The 17,965-nt window shown below is 34.4% G+C and overlaps 1 pseudogene; it reads right to left on the bottom strand.

The window, feature by feature from the left end:
- Positions 1-8,265: 8,265 nt before the first annotated feature.
- Positions 8,266-17,965, bottom strand: part of LOC128015006 (proline dehydrogenase 1, mitochondrial-like) — a 53,625-nt pseudogene continuing 43,925 nt past the window's right edge.

The raw sequence follows: 17,965 nt of genomic DNA, 5'->3' as shown, positions 1-17,965 counted from the left end.
GCCAAATATCTTTTCCCAATTTTCACATTCCATTTAATTTACATTTTTCTCATTAAATCAATCCTTATAGGGGATTATAAGGATACAATCAGGGACTTGGACTTTTTTTTTTTATTATTATTATTAGTAGACTTTTTGTAAATTTGTCATGAATTGTGCAAGTGTATCTTTACTAATGAAGAGAATGTAGATCAACCAATGATAAACCATTTCTCTGAAATAGCTCAAAGGTTCATCTCATGAATCTTCAGTTGGAAAGATTATACTGTATAGACAGAGGACAACACAAGAGTTACAAATTCTGACAATGGACTTATATTTTTATTTATTTATTTTATCTCCGTGCCCATAATTCTTTTCCCTTTTCTATATCACAATGACATAGTAAAGTTTTTTTTTTTTTTTTGGTCAGACCGCTAGTAAAAGTGTAACTGGGAATTTTATCCAGTCTATTTCAATCAATGTCCCGCATACAGTAATGTGTGCATTTGTACTTTTGAAAAGGATATATGGCATACATAAGAATATGGCATACTGTTCAATACAGTAACTGTCATCCAAACTCTGCACTGTCATATCGACAACATGACTAAGCATTTTGACTTGTTTGTGAACAATGACACAAGGACTTTTCATTCTGATGGCACTGATATGTTTATCGACAGAAATACTTGCTTTTGATAGATGAACTAAAGATATTGAATTAGTTACAGGCTTTTGCAGGTAATCCATCGTGTGGTGCTGTTTGTACGAATTGTTTTGAGAAATGCATATACTTTTTTGCAAATATTAAGGATGATTCGAGAAATGCACCAAAGCAACTGAGGAAAACTGTAAACATTAAACTGTTTGCTCTGCACAAAAGTACATGGTTTGTTGTAAAATGTACTCTTATGTCATCCGAGATGTAGATGAGTTGTTTTCTTCATCAGAATGGGTGCCGTCGGAATGAGAGTCCAAACAGCTAATTGAAATCATAATAATCCATGTGCTGTAATGATGGATTTGTTTCTTACAAACACGCAGCTTTTCACAATTTGTTAATTGATGGACTGGAGAGGTGTGGATTGCTTGTGGATTATTGTGATATTTTTATCACCTGTTTGACTCTTCATTCTGACGGCACCCATTCACTGCAGTGGATCCACTGGTGAACAAGTTAAGTGAATGCAAAATTTCTCCAAATGTGTTCTGACAAACTGTGGTACATGCTGGATGGCCTGAGGGTGAATACATTTTCAACAAACTTTCATTTTAGTTGGAACTATTTTGATTTGAACACCCATTATAAAATCCGCAATAAGACCTTCTCATGGAAAAAGCCTCCGAAACCTCATGATGGTCTCTGCTGACCTTTAGCTAACAGGAGGAGAATAAAGTGCATGTGTGTGTACCAGACCTGCTGACTGATTATGGATTTGCCACAAGCAAATATTCATGTTTGTATGGCCATACATCACAATCAATGGACTAGCTGGTACAACAAGCACATGGCAAATATCCATATGGGTTCAGTTGCTGTAATATACCAGGTAATTTAAGAAAGGATTGAACTAGTATGTGGCTAATACTTGTTATTTGAAAAATAATTTTCAACTTAATGTCTATGGACAGCAGCTGTAGCATGTTGTTGATTACCACAGACAATATGGTGTGTTAAATTTGACCCTCTGTTCATAAAAATACATTAGCTGTTAGCGACTTTTCTGTTCATTTTTCTCTCTTTTTTTTTTTTTTTTTTTTTTGTCTGTGAAAATCAGCAGCCATGGACTGTCAATAGGCATTAAAGGATTTGTTCATACAGAGCCCATACAGGGCTTTTCATTCACACAGATGCTTTTATATTTGCCATTTTCCCTAAGAAACTTTGTGTTCACCGATAAAACTTGTTGTTTTTTGTTGTTGTAAAACATTTGCATTCTGTAGACTTTGTCTTTAGTCACTTATCCACCTTTTTCCTCAACGCAGAAGTAAGCCTATGGGTGAGACATCCATTTCATTAGCCGCTATAGGTAAATAATGAAGAGAATAAAAACGTGCAGTAAACGGTAAAACTGTTTGCAGTACAAACCAGTGTGCTCATAATTAAGAAAACAGATTAAATGAATATGATAGGATACATCAATTGTCAATATCAAGCAGCAAAACAAACTGCTGTGTACAGCTAAAAATAGCTGGATGCAAATGAGACCAGAAGCTAGACCAGTAGAATTTACAAATGGCGGCACCCATTTTTATGTCAGGAAAAAGGTGGATACAGTTTTTCCTCCTACCACATATGATTTTATTCAAAAAAGTTTGTGAGCGAAGGCAAACATTTCTCAGAGGAACACAGCATTTTTTATTAGAATTTTTTTCATGTAAAACATTTGGGTTTTGTCAATAAACTTTGAATTTACTCGCAAAAGTATTAAAGGTGGGGTAAGCGATTTCTGGTAGCCAATGTTGACATTTGAAATCACCAAAGCAAACAAGCCCCTATACCCAAAAGGGTCTCACTCATTTTTTGATATCTCCACCTCACACATACAAAACCCAGGCAATGATTAGTTCTTTTGAAACGAAGCAAAACCAATATTACGCTCTGTCTACACCGGACACGAGTGGCGCAAACAAAATACTATCGAGCTCATTATAATCAGTGATGCTATCTACAGCATCGATGCGGCACGACACAACAAATCTCAGACAGAAAACTACTGCTGCGTTCTATGACGTACGGTGACCAGAAGCTAACATGGTCGGTTCACTTAGTTTTGTCATGACCACAACATAATAACCCGTGGGAACTTTATATTATGTCGTGGCCATGAGAACATTTTGATGAGGTAACGACATCCTTATGTCATGGCCTCGAGAGCTATGTTAAGGGAACGACATTCATTTCTCATGGCCATGACTTCTTATGTTGAGGGAAAGACATATTTGTCATGTGGCCACGAGTTTGTGTGTAAATACCCCCCACCAAAAATATTTTAGCAGGTAAACACAAAAGCGTTAATATATTTGTATATAGCGAAATATATTTGTTCCGCTTATCTTATATATTTTTTTGCCATCGCCATATCCCCTTAGATGCTCCATAAGTTCAAACACATGCTATGTTTTTACATATTCATTTCATGCAATAATAAGAATTATACAAATAAAAAATAAAAAAAACTTCTGTTGCTACTGATATATTTTTGATGTTCATTGTTCTTTGATAAAAAGCTGTTTTACACTGAAATAGCATCACAGTTAATTAAACTAGTCAAAAAATGCTGTTCTAAATGCCACATAACCCTGATATCTGTATGTATTACATTACATTGGCTTGGTATAATCAAGCTTAGCATGTGAAGACATGTTGCACCAGATTTGAGATCAGAGACGATTCAAATTTTTGTCTTAAGTTTTATGAATTACTTTTCAGTGCTTTTAGGGGGGCTATATGCCTTTACTATATGGAAAAGGGATGATCTTTACTGGTTTGGAACAACACAAGGGTGAGTAAACGATGATTTTTGGGTAAACCACTTAAAAAACAATATATATTTCTTGTATTACAAGCCAAGCAGAAACTGTGTTTCTACATCTCTGTCCTTATGCTCTATATCTCTCTATATAACTAGTGATCCCTCACAGGATCTTAACGTGAGAGATTTGTCATAGTCCAGAGACAGATGTGCCGTGTCCTCTCTTCCTCTCACTCTATTTGTTTAGCAGGATTACAGCCTGTCATCTCAGGGGACAGCGGTCATGGCGCAAAGCGCTCGGCTCTTAAAGGGCCGGTGTGCAGACAGGCAGTTGAGCCTAGGGGCCCGTTCACATAACCAGCGTGTCTCTGAATGGACTCCCACCGAGCTTGGCTCCGCGGGACCCCAATTCTCTCCCAGTCAGAGTGTTTCTCAACAGACCTGAATGGAAAATGGATGTTCATTTGATCCAAAGCTTGCAATGACACCTCTGACACAGTCCTTGTGGGCTCTGTGATAAATATTTAAAAACGAGAGAAAGAAATGTTTGACTGGAAAGAGAAAGAATTATGAGAAATTCTCACTGACTAAAAACAGAGGGGGACCATAAGTGGGTGTGCATTCGGAGCAAAGATGGAAGGCAAATGGCAGTCTACACGCTGCGCTGATTAGATATTCCTTTTGAAGGTAGGTGTGGTGTCAGGTTTGCTTTGAGAGGCTTTTCTACTCTTGATGTTTCTGGGCTAACAAAGACGTGTCGAAGAAACATTCGCTGATGTGAGGACTTTGTTACTCGCTTTCCTGTGGCACTTTGCAGGCAGCTGGCTGCTAATTTATTGAGCGTTGATGTTTTGCATCTAGTGGGCAGATGTGTTTGACTAACGTTATCTGCTGAGGAGGGTTCACGACATCTTTATTTTCAAACGACATGCACAGGCATTTTTTGATGCACTGTGAAGACTATAAAAGAATATGTAAGAACATCAACACCAACAAAACAAAAACATTAATCACTAAAAAAAAAATAATAATAATAATCCCACGATAACTTGCAGCTTGTAGTTGCAATTATAGTTATTCAACAACAAAAAATGTGCCCCAATGCGCTTATTTTTCTTTTCTAAAAATCCTGAAACACAACAGGATTTTTTTAAAACACACACTACATATAAAAAATGGCCTACACAACTCAAGACATATGATAGTTTTAATTAGAGAGTTGGACTTGTAAGCCAATGATATACCTTTTTTGAATAGAAAAAAAAGATGATATAATTTAATTGATTTGAAACAGAAGTCTTTGTTATATGCATAACATAATGATAATATTAATGTCTTCACTTTGTAATTAATTAATGGATCATTGCTGGATAAAAGTTTGACTTAAATTATAATGTTTTTTTAAGACAGACAATTTACAGTAATTCACAATGGAGATTTAGCAGGTAAAGACAACATGAGCCTGAATAAATTCTGTACAAGTTGTGATCTCACAGTCAAGGTGTGTGTTTGTGTGGTGGTGTGTGTGTGTGTGTGTGGTTGATTTTGCCCCTTGGGAAATGTCTGGGTCATTGTTCTTTTCTTATTGCTGCATTCTCATTTAAGTGACAGGTTGCTGAAGGTGAGGGATTGTTGCTTTCTTTTATCTATAGGACAGTAATTGACAGGAAACAGGTCACCTGTACATACTGGTATCACCATTGCTTTAATATGTCAGAGCACATGACATTCATATCAGTTTCCAAGATATCTGAGTTGCCCTGAATAAAGTTTTTAGATTAAACTATAGTTTCCAACTAATTTATTCATGTAGTCCCATTGCTAATGGAATAATTACACTTACACGGATTGCATGCATTAAAGTGAACCTTAAAGAATTGTTTCGAATTTGCACATTTTAATTAACCAAACTGCCCAAGCATCAAGAATCTTTTTTTTTTTTTTTATTATTAATGTGGATAGAAGCATATTTACATCATGTGACCCTGCTCTAGTTTCCTGTCTTTGTACTTCATTGACACTGTTCAGTGTGTGTGTGAATCACAAAGCTGAAGGATGCATTCGGGGAGAGTTCTGACCACATAACCATCTGCCATGGAGCATTTCACCACTTGTTTTGGCCCATCTGCATTCACAACACTTTGAGATCACATGGTGTCTCTCATAATAGACTGCATCTTCATATCCCTTAACACCCATAATTTTCCATAATGTCCCCGCAGTTGGAGTCATATTTGTGTCCATGGATACCTATTATAATGCATTCACGTCTAAATGTCTGTAAGCCATTTCTTGATTGTTTGTCACTCTGTGCAAAACTGGGAGTTTGCATGCAAAACTAGTCAAAATATTAAAATAGCAATAAATCATGGATGCATGTACTTACAAAGTATGAATTGAGCATATACTTGTCTATATGTAGATTTGTGCTATCAGTTAATCAGTTAAAAGAAATGATACCAAATTAGCCAGCTCTATCACCATTCCACTCACATTATATGAGTAAATGAAACAAGCAAAAGTGTGATATTCTACAGGTGCAAGCAGGACATAAGAGAAGCTATTTATTTTACTGTCCTGTAATTTACAAATAAAACACATTAAGACCACAAAAATGTTTTTTATTTGTTAATTAATTTAATTGTTTACTTGATTGTTTGTGATGCTAAGAGTTTAGAAATGGTACACTTCATTTTTGCCTCATATCAGGAATGCGTGATATATCAGCACCATATTGTCTGATATTAAAGTTTTATTGTATTGCATCGCTAAATATTGTATATAAACACAATTATTTTCCATATTTTTACATTTAGATTGCCTTCGCTGTAATCGAATGCTTATACTTATTTTAAAGACAAATAATTAGAGTATAAATACAGTTAAAAGTAATCTTTAACAAATCTCAAAATCTATTTTTCATACTGCACATTATAATATTGTGATGCCCAGATTCACCGCTAAATTCAGCATTTAAAATGATTTATAGAATGTTCTTTTTTTCATTTTAAAGGTTAATTTATCTAGACAAATGGTAGACCTAGTAGAATTTGAAAAAAATTACTCTCAGCCAGAATGATAATATCAGTGCTCTGGTTCATTATAAAACAGCCCTCATCATCCCTGACTCCATCACCTCCTAATTGTGATCCCACAACCTGCATATGTGAGCTGAGCACCTATTATCCCCTAGTTTAGTGCTCTGCATGGACACTACAAGGCCCTTTTCCTGTTTGCATCTCTGTGCATGTATGCATGTTTGCTTAATACATCCCTGTGAGTCTGCCTCTTTTTAAACCCCATGCATCTCCTTTGTGCACATCGTCACTCATGCCAGCTGCTCTCTAAAAGCCACAGGAGTTCACGTAGTTTCCATGCTTTAATTAGCCTCGGAGGGTCAACACACCTTCAGGTGCTATAGTGTGCTCACACATACACCTGCACACATATGCACTTTTCTTAACATTAAAATCAGCTTCATATGGAATCCCACCAAGCTCTATTTTCATATTTTAATGAAGTAATTTCAAGGGAATAGTGAATGGATATAATGATCAAATATGGCTTCCTCATCTCCACCATATATGAGGTTTACTGAAAGAGGCGACATTATAGTTTCTATTTTTGATTGTGAGCTTGTGCCTTGCTCCTCTCAACATCTGTAGATTTCAAACTTCAGCAAGACACGTCGTCTGCACCCAAACCAACACATGCACACCATAGAACCTGATAATTGAACTTGCTAATTGGCATTTTGGTGAGTGTGTGTATGAAAAGGTTTGCACAAATACTAATTTCTACAAGTCAACTGGTCTGTGTTTACCGCATGTAAAAGCCTCACAAACACTTTGGCAGTTTATTGTCCAATGCTGAACTGATGGAGAGTGTGTGAGAAAGAATGTCCATCCAGCTCAGATGAAATTGTGTTTATTTCCATTATCAGATTAACACTCAAAATAAATAAATAAATAAATAAATAAATAATAATAATAATAATAATAATAATAATAATAATAATAATAATAATAATAATAATAATAATAATTGCTGCTAAGTATTTGTGTCTTATTTTCCAGTTAATAGATTTAAAGATGCATTTCTAAAATAGCAAATAGTCTTTAAAACCAAATGCCTAATCAAATCTGAATAGTCAGTTTTTTCTCCATATAATGAAAGTGAATGGTGAACATGTTGGACAAGCAAGATTTTTGGTATTTAAATTGTCTGGTTCTCAAATTGTATGACTTCAGCAGACTTTGAATATAGTGTGCAAGTCATAAAGACTGCTGTTATAATGTTATTTTGTTCTTTCTGGATCATGACATTCTGCTCTCCATCCACTTTCATTGTATGAATGAAAGATTCTGAAGAACTTCTCTTATGGTAGTTCATAAAAGAAAGGAAGTTATACAGTGTGAATCTATGATGATCAAATTGTCGTTTTCAGGTGAACTATCGCTTTAAAGATAAAAGTTGACAAATTCCATCCCTAATGGCACTCTTTTTGAAAGGAATAAATCAACAGTGTCAAACCCGTTGCCAAAGTATGATTTATGCATTTCTCTCTCCCTGAGCATTTTCCATGCCATCCATCATACTGGGCAAAATCCCAGAGAACATGGGTTAAATTATCTTCACTTTACACATCTGCAGTGTGTCGAGGGGGTGGGACATCTCTGAAGTTAAACAATAATCTAAATGTCATTAATCATTAGTGCACACTCCGTCTCTTTCTCCTGTGGTCCTTCTCAGAAGGTCTAGGAAGGTCTGTCTTACGTGGATGTCTCTCCGTCATTTCCCAGCACACTCACATGTTTACTGTTGACTGGCTGTGTGTCTCCATTCGTGGCAGGAGCCTTGGTGACTGTGTGCACACGAGCGCTCTCTTGCACGTCACACGGAAATATCCATCCTCCCCAAGGGCTCTGGCAGTTTGAGGGTTTGACACAGAGATGTATGGGATATTCATGGTCTGCTTGGCCTGCTGTTCCAGAACTGTAGAAGTGAAAACAGTATGTGAGAAGTCAGTCGCTAAAGGCCTTCAATTCCATGTGGCTTCTGCCTGATGGCTGAGCTCTGAGTTCTCATTAGATGGGTTTTGTTTATGTAGGAATTTATAGAATAATTATTTCATGAAAAACAGTAATGCTTTGATAGATAACGCATGCAATAAATACGCAATTCCAACTGTACATGTTTTGTATGTGAAATTTACATGTTATTTATCTTATAGATATCTAAAAATAATTTATTTTTTCTACAACAATATTATATTATATTATATTATATTATATTATATTATATTATATTATATTATATTATATTATATTATATTATATTATATTTTAAATACTCATTGCAGTTTTAAAAGAAGAAAATATTACAATTGAGTAAGCTTTTGCTAAGTTAAAATGCCATTTACTACTTACCAGATTTTTATGATAAATCCAATCAAGAAAATTAATTAACAAAAGTACAGAACTAGCGTTCTGAAAAAAAAAAAAAAAAAAAAAAAAAAAAACACTGGATAAGGCATGGCTTATTTTCATTAATGTAATTGTATATAAGTGTAATGGCAGATTTTTATTCACTTGTAGGTAATACTTTAAACAAACAAGCAAATACATACATATATACATTAATTAATTAAAAGAAAAGAAAATGTGTTAAAAAAATCTATAAGTAATCCAAATTAGAAATTAAAAGTAATGCAAATATTAAAATAACAATATAAATAAAGATACAGAATGCTGCAGACATGACATCTATTTTTTAGATCAAACCCCATAAATAAGTTAGCATTTTAGCTTTTTTAAATTTTTTTTATTTATTTTTTTTTTTTATTATTATTATTATTTTTTATCAATCATACCACATTGTATGTTTTTTCTTAAAGCTTTTACTTGTCTTGAAAAGGTGGCTAAAAGGGACTCCAGAGGCAGTCCGGGAAATTAAACATCACTCCGAACAAGTAATCTCATCTGCTTACTAATTGGCTTTTACAGCCTTATTGTGTTTATAATTGCACTCGTGTAAACTATTCTATCTCAAACTTTTAGGTAAAATGTTTTTCTGTTGTTTCAACTAAATGAGTTGTCCGAAGCTTAATGGTGGTGACGCTGAAGTCATGCGATTGTGATTTATTTCATTTATAGCCTATATAAAGTTGCGTTCATTTTTATCTTTTTTATTTTTATTTTATTTTTATTTTATTTTTTTGTTAACCAAATACGTAAGAATCATTTGTTGGTCACATCATTTATTTTCAGTAATAATTCAAAAGCCAATGGAAAAATCTTTGTAGGTTTTTGACTATATAGGGAACAAGGATGATGACCGATATGCACCATATCGGTCACCACATACCGATACCACATACCACATACAGAACACTGTTTACTGACTGACACTTGTCATTGTCCTGCTTCAGAGTGTTGTGACTGCTGCCACCCATCATGTTCTCCAGCAAGTGCTCTGTGAATATGTAAGGATCATTAGTTCAAAAGGAAATTCAGCAACAGGTGTGTTTGAGTAAAACAAAAAAAAAGTGACCTTGAATTTACATTTGAAAGATTCTGGCAATACTATTGAAAAACAACCTCACAAGGTTTTACGCTGGACTCTTCAGAGAGTCTCTTTAGAGTGGTATTGCCTTGTGATGACACAGGGCTGTGTTTAGCAAACATCCAACCTCCTTTTTAGTTAAAGAAACCCTAGGTTTGTGAAATTTGGCCCCAGTCCTGAACTGCTAATATTGGAAGCTATTGTGGTGCACAATCATAAAGGAGCTTGCTTAGGGAAACCCAAAACTGCAGGCTGCTCCTGTTGTTCCTATGCATCATATTTACTGTGATAAGTTTAGTGCATGCAACCTTTTTTCGACATAAACACCACAATGATAATATGCACAATCCCCATTGCAATAAATAGATAAAATAAAAAATAAAAAAATCACTAGCAGTAACATTCTGTCATTTACAAAGTACTGGTTTGAAAGTAATAAACAACACAATTAACCATAACTGCATTATTACTGTGACTGTAAGTGAGTCTTATAGTGAATCATGCCCTGTAGGATATTAGTGGCATCACACATGCAATAAACATGAAATAAAATATAATTACATTTCATAAAATATAATAAAAAATGTAATCTGTTGTAAACTCTTGTCAATAAAATAATTATTAAATAGACATTTTAAAATAATGTAGGTTGTTTTATTATTATTTTATTATTTTTAATAAAAATTGTAAATGTATTTTAATTATTATTTTATTTAGTTTAAATGAATAAGTTTGGAACCAAATGTTGGTATTTCGTTATTAATAAAACGCTAATATTTGTCTGATTATTTTTCTTACAATATCCTTGTTAACAGGATTATGACTGCATTACACTACGATTTATGTAAAATGAAATACATTTAACTTACCGGTTCCCTTATTGAACGAGCAGCACCAGTCCAAATCACAACCAGGACATACAGGAGTTACTTCCCAGAACCTTTATTCTCTCCGATTCTCTGTGGTGGAATGAGCTTCTGACCTCTGATATTTGAAAGCATCAAAAGACATTTGACGCGTTCAAATCTAGCTATGTTTTATAGTATGCTAACTTTTTTGTTAGATTATTTTCATCAAACATATCTCATAGATCTCAACAAAATAATGACTTACAAAAGAGGAACAAAAGCAATTCATAAAGGAGCCAACAGCATTTGGTTTATTTTACAGTGGTAACACTTTGTTTTAAAGACCAAATTTTAGCTATTAATTAGTTGTTTATTAGTATGCATATTACTAGCATATTGCCTGTTTATTATTACTTATTTAATTGCTTGAGCACCTGCCCCTTTGCCCCTTGGTACCCAAAGTGCCCTTTTGTCAAAGCAAAATTTTCTCAATTTTTTTTTTTTTTTTTGTCATAACGTACCCTTTTGTGAATGCCTGCCTATGCCCAGTATAAATATTAGTAAAATTTCTGAATAATAATTTAGCCATCAATAAGATGACCCACATGATGACCTTTCACCTTTGACGACCGGGAAGATTCGTCACGCGGCGCTCGCAAGCCGCGCATTTTTTAATTGCCAGAGGATATTTTCAACACAGCGGAAGCTGGTAAGTGGTGTTTCATTCTCAGCGAAGTGATTTTGATATTTATTTACTTATTATTATTTTACAAGAACGACGAGATGTGAGAACATGCAGATATGTTGTTTATACTGCAGTGTGTAGCTGTAGTGTAGAGTAACGTTAGCGTGCTGTTTGAGGGAGAATCGTTTCACAGGCATCGAGGGCAGAGGTGTCATGCCCATTCAAAGATTTGTTAGCAAAGTGGATTTTAAATGCAGCTTCCAAATTCAATGCTAAATTCAAATCTGCGTTCGCTGGCTGGCGCTGAGCCAGAGACAGACGCTTTCGTATAACGCTTCATGATAACCAATCAGAAACGATTCTGTTGCGCAATCAGAGGCGTGCAGAAGAGTACTGAAACGCGGTGTTTTGTTCACTTGCTCGCTGACTGAATTATTTAGCGAATTCTCTCATCAGAAACAGCAAAAGTGCAGATGTGCATAATGTAATGTAAAGTGCTTCAGTGATTTTATTGGGAGTTTTTGAGAGTGCCTGAACTCTGGCTAGACTGAATGAAAATGTTCTTTGATAATGTAAATTTTCTTTACTCTCTGTAAAATGAAAGTGTTAAAATAAGTAACTTACAATATTGTTATTCAAATTTACATTAAATGCAAAATAAGTCATATTGAAAATATTATATGGCACTTAAGTAAAAAGTCGGGGTATTATGTGTAGTTAATAGATGACACAACTTTTCCATATATTGATTAAATAACAATCTATAAAGGTGCAAAACGGGTTTACTTACACATTTGAGAATCAAGATATTTACTGATATATTAAGCATGTTTAGAATTGTTTTGAATAAAAAGGAAAAATAAATAAAACATAATCCTATGTCAGTTATACAGTGCTTTCGTAGCATGACTTATACCCCCGAATGTGCCCCCTCAAAAATCATGAATGCATGACGCCCCTGATCGAGGGGTCTGGTCTTTTTATGTTATTTGACTAAACTTTTATTATATTACATTATTTATTTTTTAACACGCAGAGTGCCTTAAAATAATGATCGCAACACTGGTAAGCCTTATTCAGATTTTCTCATTATCTGAATAATCATTATGAAAATAAAAACAATTCAGAAAGGAATTAAAATATAATTATATTTTAAATGTGACACAAAATATTTTTTTTTTCTACAATAGCAACAGTGTTTACTACAGCAAGACCACTTTACCCTGTAAACTCAATAATATCTCTCTGGAAATAAATTTACAAATATCAATGTCAATATAAAATGAATAATATACCTGACCTGGCATCAAAGTGCAGTGTCAAGGAGATGAATAACACATGTAGCCTGTCATTTGTTAACATTGCAAAGGTGTTCAATTTTAGACAACAAGAACTACAACAGTAATAAAAATATGAATCACTATATTCCAGTGTATCAGTTGTTTAATGTTTTGTATCAATATTTAAGGTGGACTTATTGATTAGGTGCAAGAGTAGTAGTGATGGTTAAAATACTAGATTAATGCTGAAATAGTAAATTGAGCCTTGTACCTAGATAGACAGAGAGTGGAAAGTAATAGATCAAATGAGGAGATGGAGTTGGAGGAAGAAAAAGAGGGAAATGTAGAGGCACAAGTGACAGAAAGAGATCAGGTAACAAAAAGCCAGGAGACAGAGGCTGGTGAGAAAGAGGAAAATGTAGAGGCACAAGTGTTTTTTATAGTTTTTACTATAACCGCTGTTCTTAATTATTCTGTGGAACAGAGAAGAAAAAGGTATCCGGTTGGGACAATTTAATACATTTCAGTTTCTAATCCCAGAGTTATTATTAGGTGGAAAGAATTATTTTTATTTTTTTTACTTTTAAACTTAAAATTGTCTCTTCTAATCTGTTTCTTTTTCAAAACTGCATCACAGCATTTGCTGCCGTATCAATACATAATCATCCATATCGACACGTGAATCGACAAGGAATGCATCACAATATATTGATGTATTGATATTTTGAACCGCGCTATTTAAACCTTGTTCCATGTGCCCCTTTTATAATTTGAGCACCTGCCCCTCCAAGGGTCTCTGCACGGCCCTGAATGGTGGTATTAGAGATATGAAAGAAGATGCACCAAAACATCACTAGAAATATCAAAGGATCTTGTTCCAGCATCTTAACATGGGAACACATTAGATTTATTTTCGGTCCGAAGCATATCAGAACACAATTTAAAATGAATTGTTGTCACAGCATTTCCTTTGCCAGACAACCTGAACAGGGAATTTGTGCCAGCACACTGGGCTTTTACATTTTCACAGGTAGATTATTAGTGGTGATTGTGACTACTTTTACTTTAACCAAATAGTGTTGTCACAAATTGTCAGAAGTTGATACTCTTGATGCCAAACTCTATACCACTACAAAAACTTATTTGTTATTTAAGACTCCTTTTAATAATTTAAAAAGCTTAATATGAATGCAAATGATTAAAATCATGTAAAAGTGTAATATTAATGCAAAAGATTAATTATAAGTTGAATGGCATGTAGCCATTAAGAAAAGTAAACATTACTTGATAAATGTATTAAATGTATTCATGGCAAGTAAACACTTAATAAAATGACCAAAGAGGCATATTACAAGCAACATAACAGAGTGCTTGAAGTTTTTAATTATCTGCGTTTTTATAGGAAGCATCGTATGCTCACCAAGTTTATTTAATACATTAAAAACAATTAATATTGGGAAATATTATTACGATTTAAATGTAATCTTTTTAATGCATCCTTGCCAAATAAAATGGACTGACGTATAAAAATCTATAGATTTTTTATCATTGTGGTCTGGGCAGTGTGTACATGATGACAGGCTTATTTGTTCACAGCTCTGCCTTCACAACCTTCCGAGTAATGGAAGCATAAGGAGAAAACTACAGCTAATTTAGCCTTTGTCAAAATACAACAGAAGGAAGTCAACCTGGGAGGAAATTAGACTGATGAAAAGGCCATGACACTTTTTTTGTTCCTACATGATTCATTTCCATGTGCAGCATCTGTTGCTCCATCTACCTTTTCTGCTTGTGTGTGTGTGTGTGCGCGTGTGTGTGTGTGTTTAACACCACCTTATTTCAGTACATGTAAATAAATTCACACTCGCTCTCTCCAGAACATTTATTCACATCATTTTTACACCTCCAACTGTTGGTGTGTCCTAACAGAGATAATTTTAGCACTGCAACCATTGATAGGAAGAGGAAAAAAACTCTGCCAAGCTATGTTTACATATCTTTGTCAAGAATTTGAATATTTCTGGTTGCCAAATTGCTCTTAACTTCACTGCTGTGCATGCTAACAGATGGAATTATGTGTTTTATTATGCCAGCTCTCTCTCTCTCTCTCTATCTCTCTCTCTCACTCTCTTTTTCGTCTTATATATGTGTGTGACAGGAAGTTTCTTTCAGAAATCTTTTGAAAAAGGAGCCCACACATGCGATTGCATGGCAGAACGACTCTCCTCTGTTTTTTAAAGTTTTACTGCCAGCAATCTGATGCGTCTCTCCTCCTTCAGTAAACAGCATGTGTGTGTTCTTACCCCATCAATAACTTTGCCAATGCTGTGAAATATGATTACGAACACAGAGACTTTGTTGACACTCTCAGCGATTTTTTGCTGTTCCCGCAGCTTTCCTCTAATTTTGTCTGTTCGCTCATTGCTCCTGTTCTGAGAGGAAAGAGAGAGAGAAACGTCCTGAAATAAAAAGTTCTGCCCGCCCTCAGGCTTCAGGCCCTTGGAAATGTCTGCATGTACTTTGCAAAACTCTTGTGTTTAACAGTAAAAAGCAAACAAAAAAACTAAATTGCGTAGGTTTGTGGGACACATTTTAAGTGCTGCCAAACCGACCACATGGAAGTGCCCACTTTAACACCGAGCTGTCCAAAAACGCCCAAATATAAACAGCACATAAGCAAGTGAATGAATGCACACTTGTCAGCAAATTTTAAGATTGTTAGCAGGGGTGGATGTAACGAATTACAACTACTCACATTACTGTAATTAAGTAGTTTTTATAAATATAGATATTTTTATATCTTATATTTTATATAATTTACATTTACATTTAGTATCCTTATTTAGCAGAAGCTTTTATCTGATGCAACTTACAAATGAGGACAATGGAAGCAATCAAATGCATTTACTTGACAGTGATTAAGTGAAATGCACCAGGAAGTCAAAAATCAACCATCAAAGATGAATGGACAATATGTCAAATTTGGGTTGAAAGTAAAGACCCAAACTATGTTTGATGAAGCTCCAACTTCATTAAATATCTCCAAAAACAGCATTACCAGCTTCCCTTATCACAAACCAGCAGTACTTTGGATTTATTTCTGTTATACATTTACAAAAGTTCTTATTGAGATTAAGAGAGGTTTAGATGTTGTGTCTGTTTAAAAGTAATAGTTTGGTTAGACGTCACCATTATGGTGATCAGTGTTAGTTGGAAAATTTAATACTTAGACAGTTTTTTTCTCTTGCTGCTGTATAATGCTTGTAAAAACAGCAAGATAACATTTGAATTGATGGTGTTGGTTGTTTGCCGATGATTAAAATATCATCACATAGTGGAATGGTTACCTGATTTCATCCAGTCTAATCTCTGGTATTAGTTGCACATTGTTTATCACAACTCGATAGTTCAACAAACTGAGATCCAGCCGAAATTGTATTAGATCATTTCAAGAATAAAACAAAAACTTGTTTGTGACACATACATCAAGAATCAGTGTATGAATCTCAACAATGGTGACATGCTTCATGCTGCAGTGTATTGTGGGTGTGTCACACAAAACTCATCATTACCTCACAGAATGCATTGCGGCATGAAGCATGTCACCATTGTTGGGATTCATATTCTGATTCTCGCTCGAGCTTGACATACAAAGTTTGGGTTTTTCACTTTTAATCAAAATGTGACTTCTGAGCAATGTAAGCTTTATTGGAATGTAAGAGGTTAATACAATGTTATCAATACACATTTTTCAATGTTTTTAGAGAATGTTATCCTACCTTTTAACAAAATATTCTGGGAACTAAAATAAAACTTGCCACTGAAAACATTCCCAGAACATTTCAAGATGGGTAGTCTTGTGGTAAACAAGTAAGCCATGCAAGTCAGTGTAGTGAAAAAATAATAATAAAATAAATAGTAATAATTGTCTGTGGTCACAATCTTTATTTCAAATCTTAGAATTTCCTCCAACTCTGGAATGATATTTCTCACTATGATGACATCAGTTTGACAGCTTGGGGAGAATCCACTTGTTACGTCATGACGTAAAGAATTCTTTTTCCAGGTAAAAGCCTCTTCAGTACTCCATGGCTCTTCGGCTCGGCTCCTGGTGAGCCAGTTTCCTGCAGAGTTTAGTTCCAACCCTAATCAAACACACCTGACCAAGCTAATCTAAGAATTCATGTCTATTTCAAAATTATGAATAAGGGTTGAGAGTAAACTATGCAGGTCACTGGCGCTCCAGGACCAGAGTTGACTAGCCCAGCTATACTTATTTCACTTGAGGATACTATCTCAACACTAAGCATTATTTAATTAATATTACATATTTAAGCTAAGCATTTAAAAACTTGCTGTCTACACTAGTCTCCATGCTCACCGCATCCCAAACAATAATATTTCAATGATTAATAATAATTTTTGTATGGAGATTAAGGTTAGGGTATTTTATTTTATTTTTTTCATTTACATCACATCATGAGGTTATATTAGCATGGTTTGTTGTTTTTGGGGGGCATCTGGTAAGTGAATATCCTTAACCATTGCCCTCCAACCATCAGTCTGCTACGAGCAAGAGATGGACAGGAGGTGTGCTGAAATAAAACCCCAATCTTTATTCAATATTCAGTTTCACTCGGAAATACATCCCAACACTGAAGTCAGTTGCGACTTCTTGGTCACTGGGACTTTAATACTATTTTCTAGGTATTTTATTGAAGTTAGATAAATAGGATAAAAGTGTTTTATTGAAAGTTTGATTTGATTTTAATATTTATTGGTGATTCATTAAATATCGCCGGCTAAAAAATAACTAGAATAGTTGAATAGTGCTGTTTTGACACCAGTAGTTTTACTTGTAATTGAGTATTATTTCAGAAAAGTAACAGTACTTGTACTGAAGTACAAATTTTCAGTACTCTTTCCAACAGGACCACCACTGATTGTGAGAGGATAGATTTATATATATATAAAAAATAAATAATAATAATTATAATTAAAAAAAAGATAAAATAAGCTACAAAAAAATTATCTAACCATTATGTAACTTCACATAGATTATGTTATTGACAATTTACATGCTCATGATGCTGTAGGGCTAGATGACTACATCTTCTATGTGACAGTAAT

This window comes from Carassius gibelio, chromosome A5 (assembly GCF_023724105.1).
Source record: "Carassius gibelio isolate Cgi1373 ecotype wild population from Czech Republic chromosome A5, carGib1.2-hapl.c, whole genome shotgun sequence".
Lineage (NCBI taxonomy): Eukaryota > Metazoa > Chordata > Actinopteri > Cypriniformes > Cyprinidae > Carassius > Carassius gibelio.
This window is presented reverse-complemented; position numbering and strand designations above follow the sequence as displayed.